The sequence below is a fragment of the Ambystoma mexicanum genome, chromosome 7q (genome assembly GCF_040938575.1).
Source record: "Ambystoma mexicanum isolate Mex_15411 chromosome 7q, UKY_AmexF1_1, whole genome shotgun sequence".
Taxonomy (NCBI): Eukaryota; Metazoa; Chordata; class Amphibia; order Caudata; family Ambystomatidae; genus Ambystoma; species Ambystoma mexicanum.
In genome coordinates this window covers 829,283,454-829,301,688 of record NC_090941.1, presented here as the reverse complement: position 1 = coordinate 829,301,688, position 18,235 = coordinate 829,283,454, and positions in this window count along the sequence as shown.

Here is an 18,235-nt window from a genome sequence, read left to right as displayed (position 1 = left end):
GTTCTCTGCCCCAACTTTCAGTGCTATGCAGATGATACCCAGCTCCTTTTCAGGTTATCCTCGGCCTCCTCCTCTCCTTCCCTCATCTCTGACTGTCTGTCTGCTATCCAGGAGTAGTGTGCCGCCAATGACCTCTGCCTTAATGCTAGTAAGGCTGAGATTCTCCTAATCGGCACACCCGCTCCCTCCTTCCCTGCAGCTCTCTGACCGGCCTCTGTTGGCCCTCTTTCTGCTCCCACCTGCAAGGCAAAAAACCTTGGGGTCATCTTCGACTGTACACTCTCCTTCTCTCCTCACATCTCTGACGTCGCTAAGAAGTCACAGTACCAACTACATCTCCTCAGAGGTATTCTTCATTTCCTCTCCTTCCCTCAGAAGCTCTGGTTCTCTCTAGGCTGGACTATTGCACCTTTCGAAATATGCCTGCTTCCACTCTCCGCCCTTTGCAACTTATTCAGAACAGTACTGCGAGACTTGTATTTGGCCTCAAGCCCAGGGATCGTATCTCTCCAGGACTGAAATCACTGCACTGGCTCCCAGTGGCTGCAGGGATTAAGTTCAAAACCCTCTGCATCATCCACAAAGCCTTCAGGGGGCTGGGGCCTCAATACCTTCAACTCTTGCTTCCTAAATATCTTCCTTCCCGAGCTCTTCGCTCATCCGCCTCAAACTCCCTCAGGGTCAGTTGCTTCTCCAAGCAACGAGTTGGTGATAGATCTCTTTCTTCAACTGGTGCCTCCCTCTGGAACAGCCTCCCTTCCTCACTTAAACTTGAGGAGAACTATCTCCAGTTCCGGAAGCACCTCAAAAACTTTCTCTTTGCTTCTGCTTTTTCTGCTTTTTCTCCTCCTCTCCTTTGCTGACCTCCTGGCTCTAACTGGAACTGCACTGGAACTGCACTGGCTACCTCCGATCTCTGGGCCAGGTCCTCCCCCGCCAGCATCACACACCTGCACTGCCCACCAGGCTACCCCCACACTTGGGGACTGTTTCTGTATCCCCACAGTCCCCCACCAGCCCTTGACGCCTGATGTCCGCACTTACCCATGCACTTGCCACATGATGGCCGTTACTTTACTTTTTATCATCTTACCATGTACTGCACTGTCCCTGCCCCCTTCCCACGCACTTGCGCGATCTCAATGACACCTGGCCTAGTAGGATTGTTGTTCGTCCTCCCTTTGTTCCCCCTCCCTTGCCTCATCGTGCCTTGAAACACTTGTGTATAGGCGCGTTACAAATGTCATATCATATCATATCATATAAGTCACCTATTTAGAAAACACCAGTTTGGTGAAAAATAAACATGTGTTACTTGTTCTGTTTTGTTTGATTTGTATGTAAATCACTACATCCTGCTGACATTTTTCAACATATCAACACCAAGGATATGTCTACGTTGCATTGGTCATTGTCACTTTCTTGGGGAATTTGCGAATCACTTGCTCAAACCTTACAGGAAACCTGCTCAGTACAGAGAGGAAAAAGCAATGAAAGAAAGTTATGAAGATGCGCATACGTATGCTAAATATTTGCCTTAACTCCATGGAAGAACCAGTGTGCCCAGAAAACTGTCATTGACAGCTGGCAGTATTTCTGTGTCAAGTAACAATAAAGTAAGAAAAAAATTAAATAAGTTCAGTGTGTTTCTATTGTACGCTGTTGCAGATGGGAGCTTCCAAAAAACCATCCCAAACTTTTGCAAACTTTCAGCACCTCATCCGATTCCATTATAACAATGTGGAGGAACCGTATAGGAAGGCTAATTTCCATCAAAATGTACAAACCCATGGCCTACCTGGTTACAGAAGAGCTATTTTAGAACACCAAAGCAATTGCCGCCACTACAATTAGATATCAATTTCTTTCAGTGGCAATTTTTGGAATCCCCTTATTTTACAAAAATTAAAACAGAAAAACAAACTATTGAAAAGAGTAGGCACAACAAACATATGCTTCAAATTCAAATTCTGTACTGAAATTGCATTGCTGAAGCCCATAGGAAGCCTGCATTTATTAGGGCAATTTGCACCGGAAGAAAACATTACATTTATTTTTTACACAATAGTTTGCAAAACTAATACCATTCCTATATTCTTTATGATTGTATCTTTAAAAATAGAACCAATAAAACATATTGTTCATGAAATTAAACACTAGGTTTCACAAAACAACAAATGAAAACCATATACGTTCTCTTATAGATAACCACACAGTAACACACTACAGTATAACATATAAGCAGACACATTTTCAGATCACTCCAAAAAAACTCTTTAATCAACACCATAAGAGATTACAAAAGCATTGTAAATAAAATCACATTTCTACTGCTCTGTGATCATTCTGTTATTTTGAGTGCAGTAAGTATACTTAGTGATTCTATATCATGCACCTCACAAAAATACATTTCTTTTCCTAATAAACTTCTTCGAACAATTGTTCCCCACCATTTTCTACATATACAGCAGTACCACTTCATTATAATTCATAATAATTATAATTGTTCATTCATAATGCGCTTAATACCAGGCGTGGTTTCTAAGCGCGGGATCGGGATTTGAACCTGTGTTGCGCTGCGTTGTCTTGATTCTAAGACAAACATGTTTCCTCAGAGCTTTCCTTGCTCCCCGAGGAGGAGAAGGATTGTTAACAAATACATTAAGATACAAAAAATAACACAAAGCCCATTTATTAACATTATATCAAATTAAACTTTCAAGAAAACAATGACAAACAACTGATAAATGGCAATAATATTTTGTCACATGTAACATGAACTGCACCATAAACAGTGTGAGTTCTGCAGACAAAATGAGATAAGAAAACAAAATGGTGGGTTTTATACTTTCCGTAATCAAAAGCAGAAAAATATATTGTAAGAAAATTAATAAAATGGCAGACACATATTCACTGCAACCTATCACAAAGAAGTACACATTGGCAACATTAAAACTGGCGAAATACATAGAGCAAAAATTCTGGCTTGTATCATCCACATAAAAATATGATTATTGCACAGAACATGTATGGTCCAATAGACAGGGCTATGAGAATAGCGCGCCTACCACTGCAACCAATGAAAGGCAAAAAGCATTGATGTGCCCACGCACGTGCTTGTTATAGCCACGGATATATAGAAGCCTTGTCGATTCAGCTGTTATTACACGTGCTAAGACACATCCACAAACACTCAATGTGCCATTTACTGGTGTGAAGCCGCAGCTGCACAGGGTGCATTTTTAGCGCGGGTAGCAATGCTGCACACCAGGTGGGTGCATGGTAACGTCAGGTAAACACGCTAGCCATTGCTGTGGCTAGGCATGATCCTCAAAACACCAATCACTTCCTTTTTGTATCGCTGCATTTATAAGATTCATTTATATAAAAAAAACTCTCGTAGCCATGGCTATCACAAGTCCACAAACACTCCAGGTAACAATTGCTGGTATATAGCCGTGGCTGCACAGGATTCCACCGATACCGTGGGTAGCAATGCAGCGCAAAGCTGGGTTGCCACGGTTATTAGATTTAAAAAAAAACAGAGCATGAAATAGGAATGATGAGTCAGTAGTGATAAAATGGTAATTAAAATGTGTCACTACAGTATATGACTGCTCATGGAGTTATGTAAAGTGGATAATGAAATGAAAAGCACAGTATACATAGCAGTTCAGTTACAGAACATGGGGTTAACTTGGCTGCATGCAAACAACTTCACATACATTAGTATCCAACTGTAAAAAAAAGAAAACACAATTAGTTAAAGAACACACTACATGAAAAACAATGACATACCATTGTTGACACTATAGTGCGATAGATACACAATGGGCCTCATTACGACCCAGGCGTTAACCATGGCGCTATTAGCGCCATGGTTGACGCCGGTACCTTACTGATTCCGCCATGGTGAATGGCGGAATTACCACCCCATTCCAAGGTTGGCGGGGTGGTAATTCCCTATTCACCATTTGCCCTTCCCCATTCCCATTTTTGCCCCCATAGGGCTCAACGGAAATGGGGAAGGCGGTAATTATGGTACCGCAAATTGCGGTACTGTAATTACCTCCAAGGTCCCTTTGCAGGTCCCGTCCTTAACGACTGGTAAAACCAGCCGTCAAGGGAGGACCCGCAAAGGGACCTCGGAATTGGGCGGTAAGGGATTACCGGCACCAGTGCCCTTACCGGTACCAGTAATCCCTTACCGCCCGGGTCGTAATGAGGCCCAATATAAGATACACCATTGGTGCACAGTACACTGTTGTTCTCTTTGCACATACTAATCATTGGGTAATTGGGAATAAACATCCAACTTGGATTAAAAAAAAATCATACTTCTGGATGGTCTGCCCCATACTGAGCTGCACTCTTTTTTAACTTACATGTGGTCTTCTCTCTTCACTGGAGCTGTGAGTGGTGGTTGTGCAGAATCATCCTCCACACATTACAGCTGCTGCCACCGACAGCCAAAGGGCCTCATTACGAGTTTGGAGGCAGCCATGGAGCTATTAGCTCCATGGCTCCCTCCAAACTGGGCTCCTTTTCCGGTTCCTGCAATGGGGTCCTCCTTGCAGGAACCATTCCCCATTCCCATTTGAGCCCCCATAGGCCTCAATGGGAATGGGGATGGAGGTTACAACGGGCACATTATGAGTGTCCCTTTGTTACCTCCTTCTTCCCCACGCGGGACCCGGAAAGGACGCCTGGTTTTACCAGGTGTCCGATCCGGGTCCCGCGTGAGGAACCTTGTAATCGGCCCTGACGGAATGAAGGGGGCCGATCCCGTACTGGCCCCCTTCATTCCGTGAGTGCCTGCCTCGTAATGAGGCCCAAAGTCTTGAAACACCTGCAGCAGTGGAGCACTCCATTTGAAGAGTCATCAGAAATGCTACAGAGGTTCAGAAAGGAGGCGTTTCATGATGTGTCTACAGATCTGCTGTTCCCTTCTCCGGTAGTTCTGCTTGAATGAGCAAGAGGATCTTTTTTTCTAATGCCAATGCACTGCATCCCAATTTTGTGTGCCAAAGTTTGTTTTGGATGAGAACAAGAGCGACTAGGGTAGAATAAGTAAAATTGGAGAACACGGGATAGAAAACAATCACACATGAAGAAACACTAGTACTTTAAAAAAAATGTGTTCCCAATGTTTCAGTTATGAGAATAATGTGCCACAATTGGCTTCTCCAAGGAATTGCCACAGTACGCCATTGAGAATGACTCTCTCCTAACATAATGTACATTGCCATCACTAATTTGCTAACACAATATGGGTAAAATAAAAGTATAACAACTTTACTATAATCAATAAACATACACACATAAACTGAGTGACAACAAACAAGGGACATTATGCTGAGGAATTACAATAGAGAGAATGGAGTAGGTTAAGTAAACCTGGTAAACAAGAGAGAATGGGGTAGGTTATGTAAACTTCGGGAACATGGGAAACAAACCAGTCACACAGTTAGAAACAGTACCCATGACCAATCAGGGCACCCAAGCTTCCATAGACGGGAAATCTACCACAATCAAAAAAAGAACTTTATATTCATCATTGCAAACAGTTACTTTTAGTGAACAATGTCCCATCCCAAAGCTTAGGAACATCAGTACTGATCAACCACCTGTTACAGGTGCACTTGGACAACAAATGTGGAAAAGCAATACCTCCTCCACAACCACCTCTATCCACTATTATGTTTTGAATATGGGTTGGCCTTTAACGGGAGTTCATTGTACAACATCTAAATGTGTAGACCCATGCTAGCAAAAGTAAAAAAATACATTGAAATATACCTGCCACAGAATCAGAGCATATGAACAAAATGATAATGAACACCATCTGATAGCAGTGGTTAATATAACTAATGCGTGTTTGAAATTGAGCTAAAACATGGCGCTGGTGCGCAGCCATTTTGGACATTCACTTCCAAACCGCAATGAAAGTCTACATTTCTGTGAGCTCAGTTAGAGGGCAGACATGAGTTCTGCAAGGGTTACAATATTATATTATGAAGCAGATGAGCTTACTATGAAGGATAGTTGTTGTATTGTTTGCTCAAGGACGAGCCGAGAGGGCAGTCAGAGATGTGCAGGTGCATTGATAAGGGGTGCTGGGAACGAGCGTGCGAGAGACAAGCTGGGTTTTTCAACTACTGTCTGGATTTTTCCACTCTTTGCCTCCCATGCGTATTGTCTGTCTTTCGGCCGGGGACCGTTCGCAACTTATGAGGGACAGGGATTTGTCCCCCTTAAGAAGAGAGGTATCCCGATGAAGAGAAAGGGAATTAGAACCCCGGGTGATGAAGTCTCACTGAGAGGGAGGACGCTCCGCTCCAGACACCATTAGTAGGTGTGATCTCTCTGCCTACCTGCCTCTGGACTGGGTAGTTTTGTCATGACTGAGAGGAAGTTGTCTCCTGCAGTGGTGATGATATATATGCACAACCAATTGCATTATCCCATAGTTATCTGTGTGCTTATGGAATATGAATATAGGGGTCTGTAACAAGCCATTTTATTTCGACCGTTGGTCTAAGTGTGCTTTGTTGCCTGCCTGAGCCCAAGAACTTTGGGTCCGTGAAATAGGGTGAGTACTTCTGAGTTTATTACACGTGTCTGGAAAGCAAAACACACACACAACACTGCAACTAAACATTCAAATATTGAATAATGTATTAACACTTTCACATAAGCAACATTCTTGACATGTGCACACTGTGAGTTCTGGAATCAAAAGGAGAAAATTGCAGAAAAAATGAATACTTCAAAAAGAGGACCATATACTGATAAAACTACTAAAATGGATGACACATTTTCACCACAACAATCACAGACAGCTACACGAAGAACAAAAAGCAATCACAAACAATCAAACTCACTGATATCCTTTTTATCCCTGCCCACAAACACTCAACATGCTATTTGCTGATATGTAGCCGCAGATGCACAGGGCGGCACTTTTGACCACGCTCGGTGGGTGATAGAAGCACCCCAGTTGTTGTTATTGCTAGGCGCGACCCTCATGACACCAATTGCACCCCTTTTTTTTTATAGCCGTGGCTATAAAAATTCTTTAACATAAAAACAAAAAATCTGAGTATGGAATATAAATGTTAACAGAGACAGTAGTAATACAATAATACTTAATAGGTGTCTATACAATAAATGACTGTTCATGGAGTTATTTAAAGTGGGTGATGATAAAAAAAAGTATACATAGTTTGGGGATGAGGTTCAAAAATTGTTAAATGATGCATTTGACCCAAATAATGTAAGTAAGGTACATACTGACTTCTACAATCTAAAGCACAAAACTACACAATATGGGCCTTTTATACGTTCCAAAATCATGACATTTGTGATGTCATCTTTGATGTCCTGGGTGTTATTCCTAGCAGTGACCGTTCGGATATGCATTTTCTTCTGATCTAGGAACTTTCAAGCTCAAATGTACCCTTGCACAGCTCCTACACCTATTCTTATTCATTATCCATTAACAATGTAGTACAAAGCATATACTTGGAAGAAGAGTAGCGAAACTGCTATTTATTTTAAAAATGGCATCCGGTATTGCCATCCCTCCTCCCCAAGAGCCACCGACACCTCTAGCTGGAGGACCCACACAACAAAAAAGCACAGTATTTCAAAGACAATGAAGAGGACCAAGAAGATGAGTTAGAGAAAGTGCCTACCTCTAGCACCCAGAGAGAATCATTGGTGTGGCAGTTCTTTATCACTGTTGGGAATGTACCAAAGGCTAAAGCGACAAAATTGAAATGCACTGAGTGCAACTTTGTACTCATCTCGGACTACCTGGACATTACTCCTACGGAACCACCTTCATGCGCTGCCACACCAAATCCAACTACTGCAATGCTCTCAGAAAGATTGTTCCTTTCTTAGCAAGTAATAGACTGTCTTCCTCCACATCATCTTCCTCAACCAATACTGTAACCACACAGCCTACTTCTGTGCAACACAAAATCCCACCAGCTACCTTGCAAGCAATAAAAGAGGCTGCTGATCCTTAAGGAACCACCTTTCACAGTTAACAAATAGAACTAAATCTTATAGACTCCATCTACTTTACATTTCTCAATATGTTTTTCCAACATTTCCATTAGAATTTTGTGTTATGATACTGGGAATAATGTGACGTTCCAGGGACCTGAACGGGAGTTAACGGCCCGGCAGTCCAAGTTATCAGCCCAAGCGAAGTGTGTCTGTGTGTGCCCTGATGCCTGAGGCTTTGGCACATTTTAAATAATAAATAAATAAATAACAAGGGCTCCGGACCATTACCCCCCATTGCAGCCCCTGCAATGAGGCATAAAGGCCATCAGCACCCCTAGTTCCCAAAGCGGGTACCCGGGGTACTATAAATAGATTTTTCTTCCGACAGCAGGATGCCTGCAGCGTACCGATGTAGGAAGGAAAATCCTTTTCTAAAATGGCCACCATGGAAAGAGATGGTGTGGCTCCATACAGAGCCCCTCATCTCTTTTCATGGCAGCCTGCAGAAGGCAAAGTCAGAACCCTATGACCATATTACCACAAGCACATTTCTTTTCCCTTTCAAACCTATAATACTTTCGAACGACTTTACCACATAGCCGGTCCCAGTTGGACATGGCCACTTGAACACCATTTTTCGGCCCTCGCAGTTATGGCCAGTAGCCAGATTGTCCGGGTCATGACCTTCTACCATGACCCAGACAATCTGGCCACTGCCCATGACCAGAGGCTACACCTCAGTCCCCAAAGGTATATCACTATTCTTTGTACCTACATTATGACACTTGTCAAAAAATAAAACACAGGCACATTTGCAAAACCATGCTTTAATTTCCTTGCCAAGGCTCCTTACACGAGTTTGCTTGAAATCTGCCCATGTTTTATTCTTTCAAAAGTATCAAAATGTATGTACATAAAATAGTCATATAACTTAGCCCCCACTTGACAAAATCCAGTCAGTCTTTGCATAAACATTGAAATTTGGGTCTATAATCTTTATGAAAACCTTTGTCCACATATGTCAAATGGCAACAAAGTTATAAGCTATCTAAAAATGTTGAGACCCCACACCTAATTTAGCCCCACCATAAGAAAATAAGAAAATCCCACCGAACTTTACAAAAACATTTATATCTCGATTTAAAATTGTTTTACAAACTTTTGTGCAGATTTGTCAAATAGCACCACATTTATAAGCCTTTACAATCTTTTCAAAACCATTCAGAATTAAGTCTGGAATAAAATTTCAAAATTTCATGCAGTTTCATTGAGTGGTGACAAAGTTATAAGCCATCCAAGAACTGGTTTTCTCCAACCCAGTATTGAAGAAATAGGCATAGATGCCCCCGAACATCTGAAGTGTCTGTGAACATCACAGGACTGTTTGCGGACATCAGGGGTGAAAAACACCTGTTTTTTTACTTCTTAGGGCCATAACCCATCCTAAATTCATCAACCCTCACCTCCCCAGAGATTGTTTGATAAGCTTGACAAGTGCAATGTTGTATTATTTTATAACGCATTTCACAATTTCACCATCCAATCAGTGGGCGAGTCCGATGTCCGCGGACATTACGGCACCCTCTAGGCCAATCAGATGCCTGTCCGCATACTGAACAGGGAAATGGGACAGCGACCGAACCCAGATATCACACATTTTTTGGAATCTACTTTTAAAAAACGACTAGACAGATTTACAATAAATTTACAAAAGCATGCTTTCGGGACCAAGCCACCACTCCTGGCACAAATTTGGCCAAAATCCGTCCAGCGGTTTGGGCTGTGGGGGTGAGCAAAGCATTTTCCATTATGTCTATGGAAAAAAAAAGTTGGGACTCCCCCTATAACTTTGCCCCCCTTGACAAAACCTCACCAAACTTGCCAGAAAAATTCACTCTTAAAATAATGATACAATATAATCTACAGTTTTATTGCCACACATGAACATTACTTAAAAAAGTACATTCTCTGATAGGTTCTACAGTTGAACAGCATCTGAGGTACTTGACATCCTATTGGCAGCTACCCACCACATTTTGTAAGTCCATTATTTATATTTATGTAAAATGAGACTAACAATAATATTTTAAGGAACACATATCAGTCACCAAACATTTATCATTTTTCTAACTACTTTTAAATGCCTATGCAACCAACACAAATATGTATTATATCTTCAATAGTTTAAAGATATTTCAAACATTTTCAAACAGATCAAGAAGTCATTTAAGTATCACCAAGAATTAAACAAGAGCCACTGCAGGAAAAACCCACAAAACTAATCATGGATTGATTAAAATAATTAAATCAGTTATTAATTAATGTTCAAAAAGAAGTAAAATCAATGAAAAAGAATATTGAAAATGTAAGCCAAATCATGTACAGTAAGAATACAAGACAATTGGGATAAGGACGATGATTTATGATGTGTTCAAACTAAAAGAAACCTGATTTTAACAAACTTTGCATATTTATTTACCTTTTTAAAGTATGTACACCTATGTGTATTATTAATGAATAAAAAATAACTGCTTACAAATACAACATGCAACAATATATCCCAAAAACCCTTGCTAAAACGAGGACCCACACACATATATATTTATTTTAATAAATGTGTGTGGTCATGGCTACACCACACACAAAGTGCTTGGGGTAGCCCTGGGTAAACACCCCAATCATTGCTGTTGCTACGCGCGATCCTCAATACAACAATCGCTCCCATTTTTGTATAGCAGTAGCTATAAAATTTTTGAGAAAAAGATCTGAGTATGGAATATGAATGACAAAAGAGACAATAATACGTTGGAAAATATCAATACAGTAAATGACTGCTCATGTAGTTATGTAACATAGATGATGATAAAGCAGAGTATACATGACAGTGAACTAGTTGGGGATACATTTAATGGGTACAATTACACAAGATATAATTGGTGAGAATAAACAGGCTACAATACAGTGGATGGGGCATATACAAGTAGAGAAGGGAGGCTCCTTATTGCATTGAATTTTTAAAAACAATGTTCTTCTTTTTTCTCCACAGTCACACATGTAAGAACGTAAAACAAAACACAGCCAAAACAGATAAAACTCCTGAATACCTAATTGACCATGGACTTCGACGTTGGCAAAGGATTTTTCACCTCAACGTCACTTTACTTATAAAAATATCTTTTAAAAAGAAACAAAACACAGACACCCGAAAATGTATAGCCGCTTGCATGAAACTACTCTTACCCATGGCTATCCCTAGTCCTATGTAGCCACAAATTTATCCGCAAACATCAGAAAACGGCTGAAATAGAAAATGGTTTCCTGCCCCCCCCAGGCCCTCAACAAGTGCCCCCCTCATCTGTGTCAGCTCTCAACGCTCCCTAGATGGCTTTGAGATTTTGGCTATTCACGAAAATAGCTGAGGCTACGGAAAGGTTTGTGTTGCAAACACAGTCCCTAGAGCCCTCCCCCATCTCTCAAATTTCACTAGGTTCCCTCTAGCCACCCCCACCTCTAACCTGTTGGCATGTGCATGTTTTTGACCTGCAAATAGCATTTTTCATTGCTCAAGTCTTTAAATCTGGCTTCATTCCTGAGACTTGGAAAAGGTCCATCATCCTCCCAATTTTTAAAAAGGGCCGATCGGGAGGATCCCAGGTCTTACAGACCAATAGCATTATTGGACTGCCCAGGTAAACTGTTTGCCAGGTTGCTACTAAATGTCTTCAACAATTGGCTAAATGATACTAATCTACGAGATCCATTCCAGACAGGGTTCCTGCAGGGTATAGGCACTACAATTAATATCATTACTCTGTCAAGCATTATTCAGAATGCCTATCAACGCAAACAGCCCCTCTACTTTGCATTCATTGATTTTAAAATGGCTTTTGATGCTGTCCGCAGAGAGCTTCTATATAAAACATTGGCTGAGGCTAACTGCCCATGGGGAATTCTGAAATGGATCGTTCAATTGCATACAGACACTACGATCCAGGTGAGATTGACAAAAGGTGGACTATTAACTGACCCTATTGTGACCTCCTGAGGCCTAAAACAGGGTTGTTTGCTGGCTTCAGCTTTGTGTAATTTCTTTATTTCAGACGTGTACCAATCCTTTGCTAAATTGATCACTGGCTCTCCTAAAATCATGGGGGTGCAAATCCAGTGGCTATTATATGCCGATGATATGGTATTAATGTCACACACACCCAAAGGTTTACGGAATTTACTGGGTGCCTTGGATCAATATACTAAAGCAAATGGTATAACTATTAACATTGCCAAGACAAATATAATTCAATTTGGCACAAGGAAACAAAGTCTAGCTCGGCTTTTATGGCCATTGCAAAATTCTCAAGTTTCTGTTACCAATACTTATGTATACCTTGGCATGATTATATCCAATCAACGTGCGCATGACCAATATAATAAACAAGGGCTGCATAAATTGCAAATGTGTATCTCCCAAGCCCGCATTATCAAGGCCAGATACTGCAAATTTTCTATCTTACCGATAATTACTTATTTTAACCTAAAGGTTGTTCCTATTATTCTGTATGGTGCAGAGACCCAGAAAACAATGTTCTATCCTTGTTGGGCCTCGAGAGAAGGCCGCTTCTGGAGGCAAGTGTTAAATTTGCCCAATTCTCAACCTCTCCCACTTTTGAGATATGAACTGGGCCTAATTTCAGTATATGGGATTTACACATGGAAATTATGTATACTTTATCGTAAATGCCTATTGAATCAATTGACAAAAGGAATTACTAACATCATTTCCACTTATTTACTGAGCTCACTGGATAACTTTCCAAAAGTTTGGCGTTCAAAAATTCAGTCCATCTTAGAAAAGGCCCAAGTATTGCTATTGATATTGATATTTTATTTCTATCAAGCTCGTACACAAGTGTTTCAGAGCGCGACAAGGCAAGGGAGGGGAACAGGGGAGAACAAAACAGCGATCTTACTAGGCCCAGTGACATTGAGAACGTGCAAGTGCATCGGAGAGGTTTGGGGTTATTTGGTGGCCGAAAGGGGGTCTGCAAAGGGTGAGGGAGTGCAATAAAATTGACATGGAGCTGGTTTTATAGATGAAAAAAGAGTATGTGGGAGGGGAAAAGTGCATGGAAGGGGGGAGAGGTGGAAAGTGAGAAGCAGAGGAGAAACAGATAAATAACAATGAATAAATAATAAAGGCAACAAACAGTGGTAATGCAGCCAGCAATTTGCAAGTGCTAGGTTTAAGGCAGCAGACAGGGTAGGTCCGATAAGTGCAGGAAGAAAAAGGGGGGGCTGTATGGGTACAGATACAGACCCCAGTGCAAGGGGTGGCCCGGAGGCAGCGCGGGAGGTTGACAGGATGAGCAGGTACCTGGGCCCAAAAGACAGAGGGTTGCCAGGTGCACGGTGCCAAGAGAGAACAGATAAGCAAGGGAGAGGGGGAGCAAAGGCAGAAGAAAAGAGGAAGGTCTTGAGGTGCTTCCCGAACCGGAGATGGTTCTCCTCAAGTCAAGTAGATGAAATCTTGTTAATCGAGAATCTGCATAGAGCCAAAACAAAAATCTGGGAAGACGACTGGATACACATTCGTATGGCTTGTGCCAATTACAATTACTTTTCGGCACACCCGTTTGAACTGAAACATTACAATAAGGTGGCAAATTATATGGTGAGGTCACCCAGTTCGAGTCAGTGTGATGGTTTTATGAGATTTAGGCTGAACCTATGGATGACAAATGATGTTCTGAATAGACGTAGCAATGATGGTATTGTTTTGCATTGTTGATTCTGTAAGCAGTATGCAGAAACTCTTAAACATTTATGTTCTGAATGTGAAGAATTGCTATTAGTCCGTTGTGTTCACTTTACGCATCTATTTACGGAATTTCGGGTCTTGACATCAGAGAAATTATGGGATTTGTTATTTCATACTAAAAGAAAGGCAGTGAGATATGCCATTGTAAATTACCTTTGTCAATTGAAATTAGCAAGGTATGAAATGTTAAAATGAATGTATAGAGCCTAGCTCAATTATTGAGGAGGTTACTTGAACAAAACAAAAAAAAATAAAAAAAAATAAAAAATGTCTTGATGATTTTCAATTTTGATCTTAATTTGTAATATTGAGTTTCTTATCCTCTCTTCATTTTAAAATTTCCATTTTATTTTGTATGTACTTTTAAACTTGAAAGGTCTCGGGTTTTTGTGACCAAAACAACTAATAATAAAATAAATAAAAAAGAAAATGGTTTCCTGCCCCCCCAGGCCCTCAACAAGTGCCCCCCTCATCTGTGTCAGCTCTCAACGCTCCCTAGATGGCTTTGAGATTTTGGCTATTCACGAAAATAGCTGAGGCTACGGAAAGGTTTGTGTTGCAAACACGGTCCCTAGACCCCTCCCCCATCCCTCAAATTTCACTTGGTTCCCTCTAGCCACCCCCACCTTTATCCTGATGGCATGTGCATGTTTTTGACCTGCAAATAGCATTTTTCATGCATTTCATTTTCCCATATCCTCGGCTATAGCCGCGGTTATCTCTTGCAGTGATAGAAAAACAAGATGGTGCTGTATCATTTCTAAAAACACCCAGTTTTGGATAAATTCCTGAGACATAGGTAACTATTTTTGAGAATGAGGCACCACTTCTACGTCCAATATTTAAAAAATTATTGCCCAGAATAACTTCAATCCACGCATGGATTGTGAGTCAACGCTCCATGACCAGTCAACGCTCCATGACCAAGTTGTTTGGGACCTGGTCCAAATCTGTCCTGCGGTTTCGGCTGTGCTCTTTGTAAAAAATGTACCTTCTTTGTCTATGGGAAAATGAATGGGAAGTAGGCCGCACTTTTACAAAACTTTTGCAGTCTGGGGGGCCACAAGTCCTTAATTACTTTTGACATTTCTGTCAAATCTGCTTGAATCAAAAGTTATTAATGATAGAAATTTGATGGTTTCCCCTGGGAGTCTGACTCACCTTAACTATAGGGCGGCGTTCCTATAACATATATTACAGGGCCGGCGTAGAGGTCCTGTAGTTTTGGTTAAGTTACTCAACTTATATAAAGGGAACTTTTGGCTGGCTTATAACTTTGCCCCCCTGCACAAATCCTCACCAAACTTGATATGGCAGAATGATTTTGCAAAGTTTGATGTGGTTTCGTCCAGGGGGCAAGTCATAGGGGATCCCAAAATGCGTGGAAATCCTCAAAGACACAATGGAACCATTTTTTGTTCATGCCTACAGATAACATCGCTGGACGGTGCAAATCCATCCAGTAGTTTTTGTTCAAATGGCCTAAATGTAGGTAACAAATGACAGTGATATCTGGGTCCGGTTTGCCGACTTATTTCCTGATTCATAGTCCTCTGACACCTCTGGACCAATCAGAGAGCAGTGTGATTTTTGCTGACATCATACCTGCTTGCTGATTGGTCAATAAAAAGGTGCGTCAAAACTTTTGAAATGGACGCCATGTTGAATTCGAGAACTGCGCTTGTAGTCTGCGGTGTTAGTCTTAGCAGTGCACGGTGGTGGCGTGAGTAATGGTTGCTTACCTTCCCATAACTGGCACATTTCTGGGGGTTTTCGGTTTTACTTGTAACCATAATCTCCCTTTTACAAAGTTTCTTCACTGAATTTCATAGGTTTTTATTAGTGCAACTTAACCATAACGTCCCGTAAAACAACATTTTTTCACTGAATTTCATAGGTGTTTCATAGGTGTTTTTTCTGGTGTTCATTACTTTTTCTAAAAGTCCAATGCTATTTTGTCTTCGCACACTTTCTTCTAAGGGGAAGGTCAAATGAACTACATTTGTATATTTTACTTTATGATATATGTTCACTTACAGTGCATACATTCATGGGTGCCAGCTTTTGATTTTTGCTATGGTTGAAGAAAGTACCTGGACATATGTTATTGCAGTCAGTCATTTTGTTGCAGTTCCGTGCTGCTAAAATGTGTTTTGTTGCGGTTTTGTGATGTATCACAAAAGCCACCAAGAGACCAGACATAAAACAAGGGGCTTGGAGCACGCTGCTTAACCAAAGTGTGTGGTCCATGGCAAATCATTTAACCTCACAGCACATTTCCTAAAAACATTGTGAGTTCTAAAAGCCTGCCATCTTTTATACATAACAATACCACTGTCAAAACAAGACAAAATGAGTTTCTGATTGATGAATGTCTTTGAGCAATGGGTTGTAAGTGTTTTAAAATATAGAGTGGCCATGCCCACCGGCCATGACCAAAGGCCATGGACAGTGGTTTGGTAGTGTTCGTAATGATGTTATGTCCAATACCATTATTTATGTAATCAGTTATATACAATGTAATTAGTGTTGTCACCAGTGATGTCATCAGTGATGTGATTTGTAATGTCATCAGTGTTCTCATACAACATATAATTGGCGATGTCATCAGTGATGTGATCTGTGATGTCATCATTGTGGTCATAGGATGAACAATAGGTGGTGCGAGGCTAAGGTGGCTTTAGAAGAATTTCAGGGGTTTTGTTTTGTTAAGTTCTCACCTTAACGTCCCGGCAACTAAAGTTTTTTCCTTGAATATATATATATATATATATATATATATATATATATTACATGGCCTGTGCTAGTGGCCCTATAGTTATGGTTAAGTTGCTCAACTCACAGAAACAGCACTTTCTGGGTGGCTTATAACGTTGCACCCCCTGGACGAATCCTCACCAAACATTTCAAAATAAGTATATGGGCCGCTCGGAATGATTCTGCGAAGTCTAGTGTGGTTTTGAGGGCAAAGTTTTAGGGGGGCCCCTCAAAATGTGTGGCAATCCTTGTAGAGGCAATGGAAAAGAATGCAGCTTGCGCCTAGAGGCCAAACCACTGGATCAATTTTCACCAGATTTATACCAGGACCAGCGGCTTGATCCCCAAAGCGTGCTTTTGTAAATTTGGTGTAATTTCATCCAGTATTTTCATTTAAAATGGCTAAAAAGTCGCTTAAACAGAATTTGTGATATCTGGGTCCAGTCCACGGACTCACTTACCATTTTGGGGTTCACAGACATGTCTGGGACAATCAGGGGGTGGTGTGATATCCGCGGACATCATACATGCCCACTGATTAGATGCTCAAAAGTATGAGGTGAGTCATATTTTTGGAAACGGTCATCATGTTGGTTCTGCAGACAGCCGCCGGTGTCTGTGGATAGGCAGTGGCAAAAAACTCTGGAAAACACATTTGGGGTTATTTGGTGTCCGAAAGAGGGTCTGCAAACGGTGAGGGAGTGCAATAAAATTGACATGGAGCTGGTTTTATAGATGAAAAAAGAGTATGTGGGTGCCGCCAGGTCTGCAGTCCTTTTTGGTGCCCATGGACATTATTTGAATTGCAGGGGGTTCAGGGTAGGTTTTCTTATTTGAAGTTGTATTAGACGTACTTGTTATATGGTGTAATTCTATTGTAGTGGTTGTGGCTGCTGGCCACCCACACTATTCTAATATGTGTATAGTAATTATAGTTCATTTAGTGAGAGTATACAGTATTTGTAATATGGTGGAATGATATAATTGAAATGTATGTGGCATTTATGATTGTAGTACAATTGAGGATAGTGCTTATAGAATATGTATTTGTTTATACTTGGTATGGTTCCTTAGTTGCATAAAGGCATAAAGCTGGACTCTGGTTCTTTTTCTGTGAAAAGAAAAAAGTATTATTTGTTCAGCAGGGTAGTTTAAAAGCTTTAATTGCATACAATTTTACATATACATGTATTTTCATTACCCTCTTAAACAGTACTTTCTATGTACTATGGTTGGTACAGCATTAGTGTGTGCTACACTGTTGTTGTATTGACATGAAATAATCTTTGGGTCATTGGGAAAAAACAATTATAATTATGTGAGGGTAAATGTGATAGTGTGTTTTTTGAATGTGCTGCAATTAAGGGAATGTTTACATTAGTTAGATACTTGTTGCATATTATAACTACATTAGAGGTTTTGTAGTAACAAGAACTGTGATGGCATATTTGAAGTGTATTGCAATGAAGGGTATTTTTGAAGTAGTTAGATATCCCTTGGCGTATTCTAACTATCTTGACTTTTAAAAGTAGTATTGTAGTATTATGGATGTAGTTAGATACCTGTTGGCGTATTCTAACTGTTTATCGTGCTACAGCTTAGTGAGTAAATTTGGGTTGAAGGAATATTAGGTGGGCACTTGCT